Source organism: Mycteria americana, chromosome 8 (genome assembly GCF_035582795.1).
Source record: "Mycteria americana isolate JAX WOST 10 ecotype Jacksonville Zoo and Gardens chromosome 8, USCA_MyAme_1.0, whole genome shotgun sequence".
Lineage (NCBI taxonomy): Eukaryota > Metazoa > Chordata > Aves > Ciconiiformes > Ciconiidae > Mycteria > Mycteria americana.
In genome coordinates this window covers 48,602,349-48,621,606 of record NC_134372.1, presented here as the reverse complement: position 1 = coordinate 48,621,606, position 19,258 = coordinate 48,602,349, and the positions used below count along the sequence as shown (strand labels likewise).

Here is a 19,258-nt window from a genome sequence, read left to right as displayed (position 1 = left end):
CTTTGGTGGAGGTAAAATGCTATTTTATTTCAGTAGGAGATTGGGGAATCTATCGGTAAACAACACAATTCAGCTTCAAAGCCTTTTCAGCTAAAACGCATTGTTCATCCTTTGAGCCGTTCTGCCTCGCACCCTAATAAAAGTGGAAATCAGGCGTGGGGGATGGGGATGCAACAGAAAACACAAGCTGAGAAGTGGAGATCAAAAGGACAAACAGAAGCAGAAGGCAGCGAAAGGGAGGCACAAAGAGTCACAGCTGAGCGTGCGAAGCCTGAGAGTGATGGAGGAGAGAAAACAGCTATTAGAAAAGGCGAAGGAACAATGGGGTGAACGTAGCACGTTTTTAGCTTTCATTTCGGTTTAACAAAGCCGCCTTCCACCAGCGTAACTCCACGCAAGCGGTGGCCTTAATTCATCTTGAAAGTTGTTGGCTTGCTGCTCGCCGGGGCGCTGGCTGGAAACACGCTTCGGCACAGAAGCTGCCCCTCGCCGAGTACACGAATCTCTAAGGGGATGGACCCTTCGAGGGCCACGGTGATGGTTGTTTTCTCCCAGTTCGTACCATGGCAAAACGTTTCCCAGTTTTGAGTTGTTCTGGGTTGGTGAGAGTTGGAGTCGAGGGGACTGTGGGAAAGAAGAGCCGCCGCCGGCAGCAGCTCTTTTCACTTAAATTGTGTCTTGTGAAGCCTGAACGTGCTCCCTAAGCACGCTAACAGCTTCTCCAGCTGATTAAACCAGTTCTCAAAACCTGGCAGCCTGTGTGCAAACCCAGCTTTGTTAGTAAAGCCTCAAGGCTTTCAGTGCAAGTATTTATTGTAACAAATAATTTATACTGGATTAAGAATGAGGAATATTATTTTTGTAGAGCCAGCAGTACGTGTTGCTTAGGCTAGCACCAGGCCAGAAGGCTGGCCCGCGGCAGGGCCCCCCGGCCGGCTGCGCCCCGGCACCGCGTGCCCCCGGCATGTGCGGCGCGCAGGCTCGGTCTTGCCTTCTCCGGCTTAGTGGTGGAAGCTGCTTATTCCCTCTCCCCATCTGCCTTGCCCGGCTCGGAGCTGCGCCTTTGTGGGGGCTGATCTACGGCAGCCCCTGTTCTTGGGGTGCCTGGGGGGTGCCGGGAGGTCCCCGGGGAAGGAGGGGGGTTTATCTGGCAGATGGGGAGGCGACTCCTCAGCCTGCACCAGTTATCTGCAGTGACTGCCGCTGAGCTGGGGTTTGAGAGGTTCTCACTTTCTGTCTGCACACGGGATGAGGGCTGTGCTGCCGGGGAGGTTGCCGCGAGGCGTTCTCAGGTGGGCGAAGCCTTCCCTTTGGCCGTAGGAGTTTCTAGACCTGGGTTTGATTGCGAAAATAATAGCTGGGCAGGTCAATGCAGTTGTATCCTGCTCCTCCCTTACAGCCCGTGTTTGCTTTCCTTTGTTTGGGTCTTGTCTTGCTCCGACTTGCCTCTGTCAGCCTTGCTGGATGCGGCTTTGCAGAGCGACCGCTTCTGTGTGAGCCGCTCTCTACCTGGGCGCTTAATTAAAAGGAGGAGAGATGTATTCCACAAATACTTGGCTTTCTCGTCTGACATCGAGCGTGTTGCGAGGCTTGCTGAGCTGGTGTTTGAGAGAGGAAGCGAACGTAGCATTCAGCTGACATAGCATCTGAATAGCCGTTTGGGGCCCAGGGAGCGATAGTTCAGGAGGGGGGAGGGAAAGTGAAATGGATGCTGAAATCCTGAATCTGCTTCTTAAATTTCCTCTCTCCCTGGAGAGGGAGGGAGCGAAGTTCAGCGTTGTGTGTTTGGCTTGGCTCCCTGTTACCTGCTGTCGTCTCCTTAGCTGCGCGCTTGTGGCAGAGATAAAGGATGGAGGGTTTTTTATGGTGTGAGAAAGTACTTTTTCCTTCAGCAGCATTTGCTTGTTTGTGGTTGAATCGCATTAAAAAAAATAATCCAGCATTATTGAAGAACGAGTGGGCGAATAGCTGCATCGACTACCATGGTAACTTTTAAAGGGCTTCACCCATAACTGTCAGAGCTAGGTTTTTAGTGCTATAGTGACTTTTAATGTAGAATAGTTTCCAGGCCATTTAATTATTTTGTCTCCTCATTTAAAAACAAAACCAAACCCCTCTTCTCTGAACTACCTTTTTGTTGATGTTCTCCTTTTTGACCTGAATACATCTGTACGGTGGGGCCCCGTGTCAAGTACCTTACCGGTGCTCGTGTCTAAGGCGTATGCGTGCTGCAAAATGCTGCTGGCCACGTGTGGCATTTCAGGCAGCCCGTCGCAGAGGGTCCTGCTTGTGTCGTCCTTGTGGCAAGAAGCTCAGTGGTGGGTCTCGAGTCCAGTGGGTGGTCGGGGGACCTCTTTGGGGACCCGTCCCACTGCAGGAGGGCAGCGGGAGGGCTCCTGTCCTCCACAGCGCTGCGTTGCTGCCTGTTTCTTTTTGCAGGGTGGCCCAGTCCTCCCAGCAGCGTAGGGGGGTGTTGGCTTTGGGACGCCTCCACGGCCTCGGCCCTGCATTTCTCCGATAGGAGCCATCTCCTCCCACCTAACTGCGGCAGCAGCCCACAGCGTTGGGAGCCTGGGTGTGCCCGGTCACCCAGGAGGAATTTGGCAGTGGTCAGACTCCACGTGCCATCTGTGCTTTCATCTCCCGTCCCCGTGGGAGAGCACAGCTGCAGAGGTGGGTCTGGGGGAGCATCCGTGAAGCACATCTGGACATGTGATGGCTGTGAGGCCGCCGCGTCGCTCACCAGGCTGCCCTGGCACGTGAAGGTCACCATGCAAACCATACTCTGCTCAGCTGTCCTTATTTCTGCTGCTTTATACCATGCCGCAGGAAGAAAATACAGGAATAAGGGCATTTAGTGCTCAAACATCTCTGATGGGGTGGCTTTGTGGGAGCCTCCCATGAACGGACTTGGCGTGGCAGGTCCCTGGGCCTTGCGCTCAAGTTGATGTTGGGTCTCTGGGTGTGACGGGGTACTCTTAGAGCTTTGCGTTGAGTTATTTCAGTGTGTTTCGTGGCATTGGGTTCAAGGTGGGATCGCCTGTAATTGCACTTGTAACGTTCTGAGTGAGGAAGACCTGGTTTCTGGTCGTGTCCCTGACAGCTTCCTCTGCAGCACCACCCATCTTAGCTGTGCTCAGCATCCCAACAGAGTTTAAAATGGTTTCATTCTGAATAATTTATCTCCCAGAGAGAGAGAGAGAGAGAGATGGTGGAGAGAAGCGGGGAGCCGTTGGCGAGGGGAGTGCTGCAGCACGGGCAGCAGCAGGCAGGAGCGGGCAGCGCGGGGTGGGGACGGGGTCCTGCTGCCCGTGGCGGGCTCACCCCCAGGAGCAGCGTGCCGTGCATCGCAGCCCCATGGCCTCGCGGGGCTGCTTTGCTCCCGGCATTTTCTGCCAAACAAAAGCTCCGGGTCCTGGACGGAGGCTCCCGTGGGAGCCCTCCCGCCTCCTGACCCGCCGCCCTGCCCTCCCGCCGGCTCCAGCACCTCTTTGTTTCCCCGCAGGCCTTTTCAGTGCGCTCCCCCTCGCCCCGTCCTCCCTGCCTGCGAGCGGTAGGCAGCGGGTGCCTTGCCTGCCCGGGCAGCGGGTGCGACGGTCTGCGGTGCGGGCGGGTGGCCGAGCGGCGGCGTGGCCGGCTCGCCGGGGCAGGACGCTTCTTTAGTAATGGTTGCGAGCTTAAGTAAAGAGTTTCAAAATGGAGGCAGCTCTGCCTGCCTCCCCATCGTACGGCATGGGTATGCGCTGCCCTAGTTCTCGCTGGGATCAGACAGCCCTTTCTGAAGGCGTACAAAGAGGTTTGAATGCATTAGTTTACATGGAATTAATCTCCAGATTCCAAACATGCTTTCAAGCTGGTTTGGCCTTATTTTCCTGCAAAAGGAGGCCAACTCCGCGTTGTAGGCAGTGACTGTTGTGAGCGTTGAGCTGGAGCGGTGAGAGACTAGCACAGGCACCATATTCAGTCCATTAAAAGGAATTTTTGGCTCATGGACAAAACAAATTGAAAAATCTCATTCTTTGTGTACTACATCAGCAGTGACGGAAAAACAGAGCAAGGTTGCGGGGCGATCCTTCTAGTAACCGTGGTGCCTTTCGTAAGGGATTTGAGGTCCAATTTTTGATAGGAAAATAAGAAAGAATGAACACGTGCCACAAATGATTGCATAGAAAATCTAGGGTGAGGGGAGCGTTGGAAAAATGTCCTTCTTGGAGGTCAGGAGAAATTTGGTACACTGAACTAAGGTGAGGCGCTCCCCGCAACAGGTTGGTCCGAAATTCCCGGTGCTCCTTTGTCTGCCGCCGGAGCGATGCCATCCAGGGAGGGAACGAGGAGCTCGAGCGCTCCCGTTATTTTTTTGGATAGCCTGTCATCCTTCAGAAAGGAACAGTTGTGTGGAGGTGGGGAGCGTCGTATTCAAAAGTGGGTGAAATGGAAACGAGCCAAAATTCTGCAAATTTATAAGGAACAGCAAACACTGATTTCTTTGAGAAAAGGTCGGTGCGTTTACTTGTAAGCACAGCCCTGGTAGGAGTGTGCGAGGAAATGGAAACTGTGCTCCACTGTGCAGGTTTTTTCATAATTTAACCAGGCAAAGATACACAGAGATGCTTATTTTGGGAGATTGTGGAATGTTTCTGTAATAATTTCAGCAAATTTTGGTTCACATAGAGCATCTGTAAGAGTAGCACACCCACAGTTTCATATAATATGTTCTATTTGTTGAAAAAAAAAAAAAAAATTGCTTTCCCTTGAATTTGGAAGTGGTTTAACCCAGAAGAATCTATGCTGTGTTTATTTTTCCTCCCTGTTTAGTATCCTAAATCTGCCAGGTCCTCGCTGCTCGTCTCCTTGACGAATGTAAGACATTTCTGTCCGAACGACACCTGCCCCGGTTGCAGATCGTGTGGAAGCCCGCGCTGGGCTGCAGCGGGCAGAGCTGAGGAGCACACTGATCTCAGCTAGAGGAGAATAATTAGAAAAGGAACTGAGATTGTTCTCAAAAGGAAAGGGCTGAAATGAATGCAGTAATACCCCTGCGGGGTCTTCACAGTGCACCTGGTAGCCTGCTGTATAGCTAATAACTCATATTAGGAAGACTTCATTTTGGTCTGACAATTTTTTCCCCTTGTTGACGTTGGACATGTAGAAGCATGTAGTGTTTGAAACACAATATGCAAAACACTGTGTTAGTAACCGACTACATAACATTCCTGTGTTGCAGCTAGGCTGCCTACAGCGTGCTGATTTTGTAAGCTCCTCCTATGAGCTGGCAAAGGGAGGACATGGAAGTGGTGAGCTGGAGTCACAAGAGAGCACAAGCGATTGCCTTTAACCATTTACACGGTACTTAGGCTTCCAGCGGCCGCTGGAGTCTGTGGGTGTTTGCTCTTTCCAAAGGGAGGAAGATCTCAGCCTTCCACAGCTTCAACCGGCATCGTGTCTCTGGAACCAGGACGGATTATTTTTGTATCGGCACTCGCGTTGGCGGCGTGGTACGGCTGTACCTCTCGGAGGCGGTCGGTCGTAAGAGAAGCGAGGGTTCGGGCACGTGAAGTCGCCACGAGGTGCAGGGAGGTATCAGCTGGTGAGCATTTGGCTGATTGCCTGTGGGCGAGCAGAAACCGGATTTATCTTCAGCAGATAAGCAATAGCAAGAAAACACGATGGTGTGCTTTACTGCATACAGGAGGCTATTTTTTCTGTAAACAAGTTCTTTTGCAAAGTACCTGCTTTCAGGCAAGTGGCAAGGAAACTGAGAAGCCAGGTAGCCTGAGAACGTTTGGCTAGAGAACGGGGTTCTTAGTTGGCCATCTTGGCATAAACAGGAGATGCTGCAACGAATTGCTCTGCCACTTTAAAATGAATTAAAAAAAAATACATTCAGATCAGCAGCAATGCTGGACTAGAGCGCAGCCCACTCGCTACAAATATATGAAGAAAAAGCCACCAAAATAGAAAATTTCATCATTGCTCACGGGGCGGCAAGAGCTGAGCGCAGCACGTTGCTGAGAGCGATTGCAATAGTGGAACAGGAAGTCTCCTCCCCCTCCCCGGGCTCCGTGCAGAGCGCTGATCAAAAGGATGTAAAGCTTGTTTACAAGATGTATGCAAAGTATATTTGAGAAGAAATATGAGGGCTTTACAGACCAGGATGCACTAAGAACACATGACGTCATGTTAATATAGGTTACAGTCTGAGGCTACAGAGCATGTGACCCAAAGTCATCTTAGCATTGAGGAGCAAACCAAGAAGGTGCCTTTCTCCGTAGGATTGCATCTGGTGAGCTGCTCGAAATACACGCCGAGAAGGCTTCCTGCGCGCCTGAAAGCTAGAGAAAGCTAGTCGCCATGAAGTCTTAATAGTTCTCCAAGAGAAGCCTTGCGTCCGCAGCTTCAGGACCCAGCGGTGCTGCCGTCCTCGGGATGGTTTGTCTTGGGCCGAGCGTTTTGAGTAGCGCTCCTGATACTTCAAGGTGGGAAAGCAAGCGCTTGGCATTTGAAAGATGTATGGTGTTTTTGAAGCCGCTTCAGAGTCTGGAGCGAAATGGCAAAGGTGTCGCTAGACCGATGATGGATCAGTGATAGACTCGCTTATGTTTGTGCGTATAGAAACAGGTCACTTCTGCAGCGATGATAAAGTCGCGTTGTACAGCCTTCAGCCTCGCTCACCTTCTGCTTCTGTGAGAGAGGCACTTTCTTACCTCACAGGGAGTCTTAAGGCTTAATCCATTGTTTGTAAAGCTCTTTAAGATCCTTGTTTGGGAGCACTAGAATCTGGAGGATTAAAAACAATTTATTTTTGTGTATCTTGTATAACGTGCATCCCAAAGACTTTCCAAAGAAGGAGGAATTGTGAGTCAGAGGGAGGTGGCAGGTCTGTATAAGGTAAACACGAGGGAGGAAGTGGCTCGGAAGAACAAAGAGGGTAAAAGCAAAAGGGCTGGTTCCCCGTTGTGGAGACTTGGCTGTAAGGAGGGCGAGTTTCCAGCCCTGGAGGAAGGGGCTGGATGTAGTAGAGCCGTCTTCCTCTTAATCCCATTTAAAGACCCATCTGGTCAGTGCTGCTGCCTGGTTGTGAAGGGCAGCATGCAGATTTTCCCTCTGCTGTGTCTGTGCCCTTTGATCGTACGTATCGGGAAGCAGGAATCTCGCTTGTTCTCGCCCGGTCTGTTCTGTCAGCTCTAAACTACCAAATAAGCTCACAAGACTTAATGTCAGTGACCTGGACAAGGATGATTTTTTAAAACCAGACCTAGAATGGTCAATGAATGGCCCCGCTTTCCCTCTCGCCACGCTGCCTGCAGGCGTGTGCCGTACTTGCCCTGGTTTCTGCTTGCACATCCGTGCCCTGCCCATGGACCTGCTGGGGACATCGGTGAAGGTGCTTCCTCCCGGGGACCCCGGCTGCCCCTCGAGGGGGGACACCTTCGCCGTGAGGCTCCTCGCACCTACCAGAAAACTGTCGCTGGAAGCGTGCCCCATCGGAGCATCCCTCCTGGGCGTTGCGGACCTCCCCGCTGCCGCTGCCTCTCTTCTGAAGAGGCTGTGTGTGTGCAGACATCGGTACTCCTGCCCTCAGAGAGGGCTTTGCCACCTTCCCCATCCTCACCCCCCTCGTCCCCATGTCCCTGGTGCGGTACTGGTACTGTCGTCCTCCAGGGCAGCTGCCACAGCTTCTCTTCATCTCCAGAGCCTCACGTGCCAGGTCTAAAGCGTTGGAGAAGAGGCGACCCAGTGCTTTGGACACAGGTGGTGCCTTGGCTCCTGTTGGGATGCAGAAACTGGTGATTAAATTCTTTCCCCGGGTGCAGGCCGGAGCGTTTTGTGTGGGTGTGTTGCCATCATGTGACTCTTTGCGTTTTAAACACAGTGTTTTCCCACGTGAACTTGTTTAGGGTCACCGAATGTGAGGGTTTCTGTTGTTCTCGGTCGTAACTGAACATAAGATGGGGCTGCACTAAAGACTGCACTGGTTGGGATTTCTGGTTTGGGTTCTCACCAAAAGATGTCCCGAACACTGGTGACGTTACAAGCAAGCGTCAAGGCAGTGGTTTCCAAACGATGTCCAAGCACCCTCGAGACCCTCAGTATTTTGTTATTTGAGCCCTCTAATTTTACAGAAATAGGAGAGCTCAGCAGAAGCAGCCATAGCTGCTGTTTGCTGTTACTCGCGTGCAGGGGAGACTCGTGTGGGGCTGGAGGTGGCTGAGGCTGTGGTGCGTGTTGGCAAGTCGGTGTAGGTGTGGCGCAGGAAAATTCTTGAGGTGTGGGTGTGCTGGAGCCAGGGAGGACGAGCGGCCGGTGCCAAGGGCTGGGTAAGGCCAGCGACAGGCACTGCTCACCTGGAAACGAAGCTCAGTAGCGTTGGGATATGATAGAAGGGATGCTCTGGGTCCCTGGGCCACTGCTGTTCTCCATGGCCTGGCACCATAAGGTTGGGTTTATCCTAAAACTGGTAATATTTCTTGTTCCCCAGTCCCCCTGGGGTTAGAGTGCTCCCTGTGTTATGGGAGCCACGGAAGATTATTTGGGTAGTAGGTGGGACCCACTCACAGACTGGCTTTGCAGTAGCATAGCTAATGAGATTAACATAGTATTCACTTAAAAAAGAAAAGAAGAGGCAGCTTGGTTGAATGGGACTGAGAAGACGCGTTTCATGCATTAGGGGTTGGAAACACAAGCTATTTAGCTTAGCAAGGAGAAAGTTGAGAGCATCTGATGGGTTGGAAGCCCGTCCGTTATTGACTGCCAGAGCCCGGGCAGGGTGCTGGCGCGTATATTTGCCTTCTCAACATCTGCTGCCCTCTGGTTTCGGGCCGACCTTGCCTGACACCCATCCTGCTTGCTTTGTTCCGGGATGTTTTTTAAAAATAGAGAAAAAGTCCCTGCCTGCTGGAAGTTGAAGCTAAAGAAATTCAACTGAAAAGTAAAGCACCAGATTTATTAGGAAGGTTGCTAGTATGAGAAGAGCTTAGCTTGTGGCTGTAGCAGACCTCACGTCCCTTAAATGTTAGGGTATTAGGCTTTCCTTTGAATACTGTCTTAGTTTTAAAATATCTGCTGTAGTTGGTCCACATCTGTAGAAAATGCAAGGAGAATGAACTCAGGGAAGTTCTGTCGCCTGTTGGGCTGTTTGCTGAGATGACTGCAGCAAGTCCTTTTGGCTTTGAAAACAATTTTATTAATTTGAAATATTTTCCTATTTTTGCTGCTCTTTCCTCACTTCTCTCCCTCATGTCTGCGATTCTCTTGCCTGCTCCACTGATTACTTCTTAAAAACCAGTTGCTTCACAAGGGCACTCCAGCTTACCTATTACTGATGCAGCTGTGCTAAATACCTGCAGTTCCGGGTATCTTTGCTTTACCCCCCCATGATCTGGTAATCCGTGCTGGTTTCCCTGCTTCCTCCTGGTTCTGTGCAACCTCAGTTGAAAGTTATTTGATGGGGACTTCAAGTGCCGTTTGAGCTCTAGAAGTAACATGTCCCTCAGAATATAGTTTTCCTTTTGTTCCGCTTGTTCTTGTGACTATTACGTAGTTTTAAATAAAGATTATTTTCAGTCTCTTGCACCCTCTGCAACGAAGCATGGTAATTTTGAACGGGCACCAAAATTTTCTCTAGCACAGTAGAGAAATAATTCCAAACTTGACATAAACTTTCCCTTCCCGCCGTCCTCATTCACCATACGCAGAGCTGGTGTGCATCCCCCCCGTCCCCCGAGCCGTTGCACTGAATTGTTGTAAAGCAAACGGCATAGTGTGCACGCTACAGAAACCCAGTGCACGTAGAGCAGGGGAGAATGGGAGCAGGTTTCCTCAGATACCCGGAGGAGTGGGAGTTGAGCATTTCAGGAGAATTTTTAATTCCTCAGGATTAATCCGTGGCACATGAAGAGCCACGTCGGAGCTCTGCCTTCGGAGCAGAGTTTTTGTGAAACTCCACTGCTGACACCGGGAGCTGCTGGCAGATATTTAAGTTTTTATTTATGTCAGATTTAACCTCAGCCGATTGATGCAAAGCTGCTCTGCACATATTAGAGTGGGAAGATTCGCTGGGGTTGCTATAGCGAAAGGCTGGAGATGACTTCAGGAGTTTAAATTAGGCCTGCGTGCTGGTAAACAAGGGCTCTGCCTATAGTACAAGCTGCTGCGGCGTTTGAAGATGTTTGTGTCGGATGGGGTGGGAGGTGGCGTGCGTTCGCTCGCGGGGAGAGCGCGAGAGCTTGCACGAGCCTGTCAGACTGAGCGTGCCAGCGGTGTGCCCGGGGAGGAGCGGGCAGGTGCCAGGGGCTCGCCGTTGGGGCGGGGTGATGTGCTGTATTTAAGGAAAAAGAGAAGCTGGAGATAACCGGTTGCATTCAGAAATCTGCTACTGATTTTTCGTGAGTGAGCAACAGCCAGATATTCCCAGTGCCTGAACCTCCTCCTCTGCTGGGGTACGCGGGGTCTGTGCCCTGCTGCTGTAGCCCTCCTGCAGTCCAAACCAACAGGCTGGAGGTATAACTCACTGTAATATCCCAGCTATGCTTTTATTGTCCTCTCCTCCTTGACTTCATTACGTCTTGATCTCTGTAACCTCTTTAACATGTGTAAATACTGAAATGAGATTATCTTTAAAGAGCCCTTTATTAAAAATGTACTGACCTTCCTAATCAGAAGAAATGTTCCCGTAGCTGCTTTTCTCCTTTCCTGCGTTTCGACAAGTAGCGAGGGCAGAATGGTGAATCATCTCGCAAGGACGACAGCTTGGGCTGAAAACCAGGCAGGTTTCTTCAGACACCGCGCCAATGTGATGCTCCCCGCGCGGCACGTTCCCAGCACCTGCGACGCTGGCCGCTCTGCCGCACGGGAAGGTGGGGTTGCTCCCACGGGAAGGTCCCAGGGACACATATCTCTTACTGGGTTTGCAGTCTAAAGCAACTCTAAACCTTATTAACCTTCAGCTTGGTGGCTCTCAGTGCAGCAAGCGCAGTGCTGAGGACCTGCTCTGCTCGGCTGACTCATGACCAAACTTTTTGGGCGAGCAGTTGTAGCCGCAGTCGCGAGCTGCGTCCCAGCAGCCGCCGCCGAGGGGTTTGTGCGTGGTGGGCACGGCTGGCTGGTCTCTGGTGGATCAGAAGGCCCTGGTGTGTATCCTCATCCCTTCCCCTCCCAAACCAGTCCTGGGTCTGCGCAGGTTGAGCTGACACGGGACGTGCACCCTAGTATCGTGCCGGCAGCCCCCCGGTCGGTGAGGCCAACCAACCATCCCTGCCGCAGGGCTTCAGCCCTACAAACCTCTGGCTGGGGAGGGCGAGGTGCAGCTGAGCGTCGGTGTGGTGGGCTGTCTGTGCAAAGCCTTCACCGAGCAGAAGGGACGTGCCTGAATACAGCTCTTAGGCCCTGCACGGGGGACTTTCGGGTTCCTTGCAGAGGGATGAGCATGCTGTAGAAGGGCTAAATGCATGTGAGCGGCTAAATTGCAAATAGTTTGAAGCCTTCTTTCAGTGCGTGCTTTTAACGAGAGCTTTACAGGTATTGGAGTCCAGTATCGGGAAAGCAGGCGGTTTCCTAAGCGAGGCAGTCGAGGCCCGGGTGCCGTGCCGGGGGTGCCGTGCCCCTGCGGCCGCGGTGCTGCCTGTCCTCGGGCTCTCGGCCCTCCGGTCAGCATTGGTATTTCTCCTGCTCTGGGCGGCAGAGCCCTTCTCTCGGGCCCTGCGGGCAGCTGTGCGTACTTCTGCCTGGGATCCTGGGTTTCCTTAAGGGATTGCTGGAAACTCCCTGCATCCGTGTGCTGTATCGCTTCGGAGCGGATTGCTGGATGAGCAGGGTGGTCTTAACTGCTTTGGCACTGGTAATTATTGCTGGAGCTGATGAGCCTTTCCTGTACAGTTCTGGTGGAGCCTTCGGCATGCGAGGATGATCAGAGAGGGTTTTTTTTTCCCCCTTGTAAAATATATTCCAGCTCCAGTTTGTAATGTGGCAAGAGGGGGAGCGAGAGAAGGGAACAACAGCATTAGCGGATGTAGAAGTAGCTGGAATGAGAAGCTTTTGTGCCATTAATAACAGTCCTGGCTGGCAGCCAAGGCTGGGAGTGTGGGATTAGCCTGAACAATCAAGACTGCAGGATCAAAACAAGGAGGCAGGAACAGCGAGGTCACACTGCTGCCATCTGCGCTGCCGCAGTGGTGGGAGGGAGCGGAAGAGGGGGCTGCGCTGGAGGAGCGATGCCGATAGCGCAGGCAGCGGGGCGCCCGCCGGCTCCCCAAAACCGGCCCTGCACCACCGCGCTCACGCCGGGGTCAGGGCTTTGGGCTTCACCTCCCAGCTCTCCGCAGGCACCTTCCCGGCAGTGCTGGCGAGCCCGCGGAGGGGAGGGCGGCCGCAGCTTGTCGTTTTTAGGGAATGGCTTCTGAAAACCAGAAGCGGCTCGTTGGGGCTCGGTCGTGCACTTCTGCACTCTGGACTGAAGATCTGAACGGCGGTTATGGCTGTGGGTTTGGGATGGGTGTCTTCGTGCGACAACACCGATAGCCCGTCCCGGCGTTGGCGTCGCCGCCGTGCCGTTTGTGAATCCATCTGGTGACCCGGGGGTGGGGAGAGGTCACCGGCCGGATTCGGCTGCAGCTTTGCTCTGGGCGAAGGCGGCCTCGCTTTCTGCACGGCTGCTCTGCCGGGGCGCGTGGGGTGTACGGACCTTTCCAGGGGCTGTATTTGCTGGTTTACGTCACCCTTTTAAAAGGAGTGACTTGAGATTTCTGCTGAAAGACGATTTTGGAAGCAGATGGAGGCAAATCTTGTTCTGTTTCACTCTGGTCTCCATCAGCTTTTGCTGAAATACCTTCCAAGAGTATCAGAAAGCAAAATGATTCGCATCATTTACGTTGCTTCTCCTCTCTTTTTCCCTCCGACCTAGTAAATCTTGCTGTCCTGCAAATGTAAATACAAAAGCTGAAATGCAATAGAAGCAAGGCAGTGTCCCACAAACAGCCTCCCAGCTCTTGCTAAAAATATCTCTGTGCGGTGCAGTAACTCCCAGGCATTCTTTTGTCTGACTGCTTTTGAATTCCCTAATTGAAGTTGGTTGGAGGGCAGTGCACCAGTTTCCTGAATAGCTCAGATGTTGATTGTGAGTTAAAAAACAAGAGCAAAATTGTTTTTCCTTTGTGCAGCCACGCTTTTATTTACCTCCCCCCACTCCCCCCCTCCCCCCCATTTTTAATCTCTGTATTTTTACTTGCAATTTTATTTTGTAAGACAACTGCATTAAATACATCTGTGGAGAAGGGGCCCAGGAGGCAGCGAGCAGGAAGACACAGTTTTCGGTACGTGATGCCACGTGCATGTTGGAGCCGGAGTGCCGCTCCATCGGAAACGTCCAGGCTGGCGCAGAGATGCGGTGCAAATGGAGCTTAACGTAGTAGGAAGTGTTAATCATTATTCCTAATTGCCTACTAATAACTAAATCTGTGGAATTTGGCAGCAATTGGGATATAGTTTTCTCCTGCAATCTGTCCGTTCCCTCCAGAAAGAACAAAGTTGCTTCATTGACGTACAGCAGCGAATCTTAAATTCACCAAAGGTAACGGGGGAAAGTTTTCCAGATTCCGCGTGGCCTCCACCCTTCCACAGAGCCTGCAAGGGTGCTTCCCTGGGCGAAAACTGCCGCGTCTTGGTCCAAGATTTAACAGAGGAAGAAGAATAAAATCAGGCTGTTTTCCTCCTTTCTGTTTTTTTTGGTGGTGGTTTGGTGTTTTTTTTTTTTTTTTTTTTTTTTTGAACTTGGAAACAGAGAAACCCAGGTTCATTTCAGGTGCTCCCAAAAGGCTGCTGGAAGCACCGTGCGCGTGGGTGGCTCACCTGGCCGTCCAGGGACGGGTCCCTGGCCTGTCCTGGGGACAGGGAGGAAAAGTTCGTGACTGGTAATTTGTGACAAGTCATGGCTGGTCCAAGAAGCTCCCCAGAATATATCTGTTGGGTAAATGTGATAAACCACATGTGCTCAGAGCTTTCTCTGTGGCTGGTAAACAAACACAAACGTTGCTTTCACTTGAGCATCTGTAAATTAAAGGTTTGAAATTGTGATGGAGACTGGAGAGAAGCTGATTTCAGATGTTGCTTCAGGAGCCGGGGATTATTCAGGCTCTCTGTGGCGGGAGACATTTCATAGCTGCTCAGCAGCACTAGAAAAACAAGCACAAATTTTTCTGTCTTCAGGGATAACTGCAGTGAAGCATGCGGGGGGGAGGGCTGTGCCGCTCGCTGGTACCGAAATACCTCCCCATCCCCCACGCACGTCAACAGGCCCCGAAACTTCCCCGGCGCGCGGGGTTGGGTGCTGGGTGCTGCACCCGCCCGCGGAGCAGGAGCAGGAGCAGGCATGGGAACCGGCGCTTGCAGCCCCTGGCCGGGGGGGCCGCGGGGGAGCAGGGCTTCTCCGGCGCTTTCCTTGGAAATGGAGCATCTTCATAGTTCGACATACAAAAATAAGATGCCAAACGGGGTGCGAGCTGGCAGCCTGCTCGCTGGGTTTGCTGCCTCTCGCTCTGCCATAATGCAAAACCAGGAAAATGCGTCTGGAGGAGCCTGCGGCATGTGCGGCGGTGGGGAGAGCGACGTCCTGCCTGCGGGCACCCCGTTTTCGGGCACGGCGACGTGGGGCCCAGGTGCTGGCTTCCACCTTGCTTTCCTTGCCCGCCTTCCTGCAGGCAGATGGACTCTATAGGTGAGAAACACCCTTATTGTCCAAAAACTCCCTTTCTCTCCAAAAACATGGCATGGCGTTGGGCAGGAGCCGTGACGGAGGCAGCGCGCCGGAGCCGGCCTGTCGGTGCTGGGGCAGGATTGCAGCGCTGCGGTCGCATGCCCTCCTCTTAGCTCCTAGGTTAACGTTTAACCTATTTGTGTTTCAGTACCTTGGGTTGTTTGATGTTATGGGGCACTTTGTACAGCTCTCGACTGTAGATGACCAGCCTGACGGAGGGGTACGGCTTACCTGTTGTGGAGGAATGCGAAGAATTTCATGGGGAGGAAGATGAGATTTTCCTTTTCCCAATGGAGGGAAACCAAGTCTGGGCGGGTGACATTGGAATGTTGTGTATACGTGGGCAGCTCCCTGCTTTGGGAGCCTATATGTTAGGCTTCCACCTGGCCAAAACATTTTTGCTCTGGCTGTAAACCTTAGAGGGGAGAGTGCTCAAATGGAAAAGTTGACGCAGCCTTATCTGCGGTGCAGCCTCTGTACGATAGAGGAATCTGAGCCCTGGCTTATGTCAGGCTTGAAGCTTTCCCCTTTCCTTCCAGCAAACTGCATACCGTTGCCTTGGAGCCGTTCCTTCATCGGGGGCACATCCTTCAAGGAGTGTAGCTGGGTCAAGAATACGGGCCTGGGTGCATTTTAAATACATCTCGAGTTCCCCGATGGCTGCCTCTGCTACCTCCTTGCAGCAGCCGCATGTCTTTCGAATGGTCCTTCTTGGAGTGCCGTGGCATCGCCCTCCCAGCAAACAGCAGCATCCCTCCTCCAGAAACTCTAGCCCTTGCCTTCAGTGTGCAATTATTCTTGCAGGAGACATTCAGGTCGTCCGTTCCCCTCGTGCAGTAAGTGACACTTCTACAAATGACTGATGCTTAACATAGACAAGGGTCACCTTACCCAGCTCTCGGTGCCTAAGGCTTTCATTGCAGCGTGCGTGAACCGTCTTTCAAACTTCCTGCCGGCTCTGCTGCCGGCAGTTCATTAGCAGGGAAAAAAAGCCTGGAACTAAATTTGCCAGCTGTGCCCAGACCCCATCGCTGGCGCGGCGGAGCCGTCCCGTCTCTGCCTGGTGAGGTGGGAACCGCCGCCGGAGCTCACCGCTCCCCTTGCACCGTAACCCCGATAACTGACCCGAAACGGCGGCTGCAGGGTCAGGCTGACATCTGGCACGCTACCGGCACCGCTGCCAGGAGGGGAGGGAGCTGGAGGAGGACGGGAAGGGAGGGGGAAGGACAGGCGGGAGCTTCTGAAGCTGCGGGGTAAGACATTAAACTGGAGAAGGGGCAGAATATAATGCTCGGTGATTTTTGCAAGCAGCCGGCTGCTTCCACAGGATGTCTCAGGGCTAAGGGCAGTGCTTGTTTTCTAGCAAGACGCTACAAATAATAAAAATAGCGGTTGCAGTTAATTGCCCTATATCCATCACGCCTTGGTTTGCATTTGTCTTCAGGCAGGATGCGTTTGCAGATGAATTTTGAAAATAGCTGAGGATCAAATGTTGTTTTTTGTTCTTTGGCACTGAATATTTTGCTCACTGTTCGTGTTCGGTGATGCGGATCTGCGTGTGTATTCAAAGTCTGTAGCTAATGTTACAATTTCCTTCCTGCTACGAGCTTCTGTTTTCTATGCTCACACCTTTCTGGAAGCCTCCTTTCAGGCCACGATATTCCCTACTTGGTTTTGTGTTAAAGGAACCTTTTTCTGTAAGGGTTGAGAAAAAATCTTTTCCTTTTAGCTTTAGGTACATAAAGGAACAATACTCTTTTCACCTATTAAAAAAAAAAAAAAAAGAAAAAAAAAAAACAAAACCAAACCACAGACCAACATTTCAGAAGGCTGAGCCTGCTACAGTCTTGGCCTGTGTGTGTTTTGTTGAGGAAAAAACATTTCCCTAAGTGGAGCAGCTTTTGCTGCTGGAGCTGAGGCAAAGGGTTGGCGGTGTGTTGTCCTGGGCAAAACCCCCTTCCCCAGCTCTCGGGGGGCGAGGACTCCCCTGCTCCCCGCTTCCCTCCCCTACCGCCCGGCGCCTGGGTTTTGGGAGCGGGGCACGTTCCTGGCATTGCACGGCAGAGACTGGGGCTGTCCTGCTCCGGAGGCGGGTGGGCTCGGTGCTCGGGTCACGGCCTCATCATCCAGCCCGCCGCGAGTCCCGCTGCGTGGTGCGAGGTGGGGAGGAAGGCTACGGCGCCCGGTTGTTTACCAGATTGCCCGTTTCTGAGCTGAGGTTGCCACAAACCGGCTTCCTTTGATCGGGCGCTCCGAGCGCGTCGCGTCTGCAAATGGGGGCTGATGCTCGTGCACCCTCATAAAGATCTTAATTTGTTCAGATGGGAATTTGCTATTTTAAAATGGCTCTGATTATCATACGGAAGAATTGTTTACTGGCTGTACATATGCTTTGCTGTCTCTGTCCCGTGCTTTGCTAAGAATAGAAACCAAAGCATTACTCTGCGCGTCTTACAGCTGTGGCTGTTGAAAAACTGACTTGCCCAAATGTTTTGTACGTTTGTGGCTGAGTAGGCAATGGAGCTGAGGTTCAAAACTGCCACTTCTCTGCTCAAACCACTAATCAGCATTGCTTCTGAAAGGACTATAGATAGTGTGTGCAAGCTGATACTACAAAAATAAACTCTTCATAACCTCCCTTTGTTTTCTATAAATCCCCAGACTTGCAGGACTACACCATTATCTATAGGCACTCACAAGGCCGGCCTCACCACCGTGTCCTCACCCCTCTAATTGCAAAGGAGCCTTTTGGAGTAGCCTTTAAAAATCCCTATCACCCTTGCACTATCTTCATTAAATGAATGGGGCTGTTGTACATCTGACAGCTGCCATTTTAATGCTGTGGTATTGTATTTCCTTGCAGGAGGCTCAACCTCACGAGGCAGATTAGGACTGAGAAAATCCAGGTTCCATTAGAAACCATTGGAAATGAGTTCCCAAGTTGTTCTAAGGTAAATCAATAATGCATATAATCTCCCTGGCTGGACTTAGTGACCGAGCCAACAGTTCATTTAACTACTTTTTTTTTTTTTTTTTTTAAAAAAGCACTTTCAAAATCATTCCTGTTGAGACTGACTTCTCACTCTGAATTGCTGTTATGAAATTCTCAGGCAGCATTTGTTTTCGAGTGCTGCCAAAACTTTGGTAATTTACTCATCCCCGTGCTTAGGAGGAACTGTAGTCACTGCTGCAGTGCCGAGCCTCGCGCCGGTGCGGAGGTAGCCACTAAATTCCTGCAAGTTTGGGAGCGGAGGATGCTGCTCGGCTTGCACACACCTCCGCTCCAGACAGGCTGCTCAGACCCCGCATCTGGGTCCTGCGTGAGCCCCGTGCTTGGCGTGTCCCCGTCCGCCTTGCCTTCTTCCAGTCCATGCGTGTAGCTGGGAGCGTGCTCCTGGCTGGAGGCAGAAGCCCATTACTTTGTTTATGACCGTTCCCGAGCGCTCTGTCGCGCCTCCTCTGCTGTTCCGTAGACCGATCCTGGAAGGAAACAGGAATTTGATTACAGAATAATCAAATCGAGAAAGATGAATCCTTTTCAGTGTTGCAATAACAGGTTTTTCTAATTTTTAATTTATTTGAAATTAACTTTAATAAGCAAATTGTCCTTTCTTGGAGCAAATATTCTAAACTCATGAATCTTTCAAGCTAAATATGATAAAGGACCACTGATTTTTCCTCTTCTGTTTAAACTTATGCTTGAGTGAAGTGAGGAAGATGATTAGCTTCTAAATGAGCGCAAGAACGCAGCCAGCTCCAGTGGCTTTCTACGCTGGGACTGCTGGGTCGCTCGGCACTACGAGCCTGATCGGGATCAGGCGTGAGCAGGCTATTGCGTGTCTGTCCAATTAGCCAGTACAAATTTGAGGCGATTCAGTGAATTTTTTTACTAGATAACTGCTTTGTGTCACGTGATAGTCATCTTTTTGATTCTCTAGTAGGTACCTTGCAAGGAAGTTTATCATCTCTTGGAAACTCAGCCTTATTTAACAGTACTTGAACTGTCAGATATTAAAATAAAGTCTCTTGAACCACTTGAATGGGATAAGACTTGGCTTGATGTAGGGCTGTGGTCTTAGAAGACCTGTAATTCCTCCTCTTCCCCCCCGTACTGATATTGCTATCAGGTTTTTCTTTTTAGCTGTGGCAAAGAGAAGATTGAGTTGCTAGAACATGATCTATTTTGATTACTAAAAATCTTAGCGCTAATTTAGTCAGCTAGTACGTTACGAATGTAGGTTCTGTGTGTTCAAACTGTTCTTGGTTTTTTTACTTAATAAGTTCTCCAGATAGTTGCCATGGAAATAATCCTGGATTCGGAGAGGATCTAAAGGCCCTGGAGACACTGGTGCGGTGGGAGCAGCGCGTGGTCTGCACGCTCCAGGCTGGGATCCTGGTCAGAACCCGGGTTTCTGCGGTCATGCCGGCTCGAGGACAGGAACCAGCTTGTTCCTCCCACAGCTGTCCCGGTTGTCCCCTTTTGGAGTTTTGGGCAGAATTGTCTTGATTTTC

The 19,258-nt window shown here is 51.5% G+C and overlaps 1 protein-coding gene across 3 annotated transcripts in view; it reads left to right on the top strand.

Moving 5' to 3' along the window:
- The window catches only part of ANKRD11 (ankyrin repeat domain containing 11), a 161,075-nt gene that overhangs the window by 68,379 nt on the left and 73,438 nt on the right, over positions 1-19,258 (top strand). The window contains exon 3 of one of the 3 annotated variants that reach the window (XM_075511104.1): positions 17,610-17,697. The exons of the other annotated variants lie outside the window; for them this stretch is intronic. The gene's annotated coding sequence lies outside the window, so the exon portion shown is untranslated. The remainder of the gene's footprint in view (positions 1-17,609; positions 17,698-19,258) is intronic. 3 annotated transcript variants of the gene reach the window in all.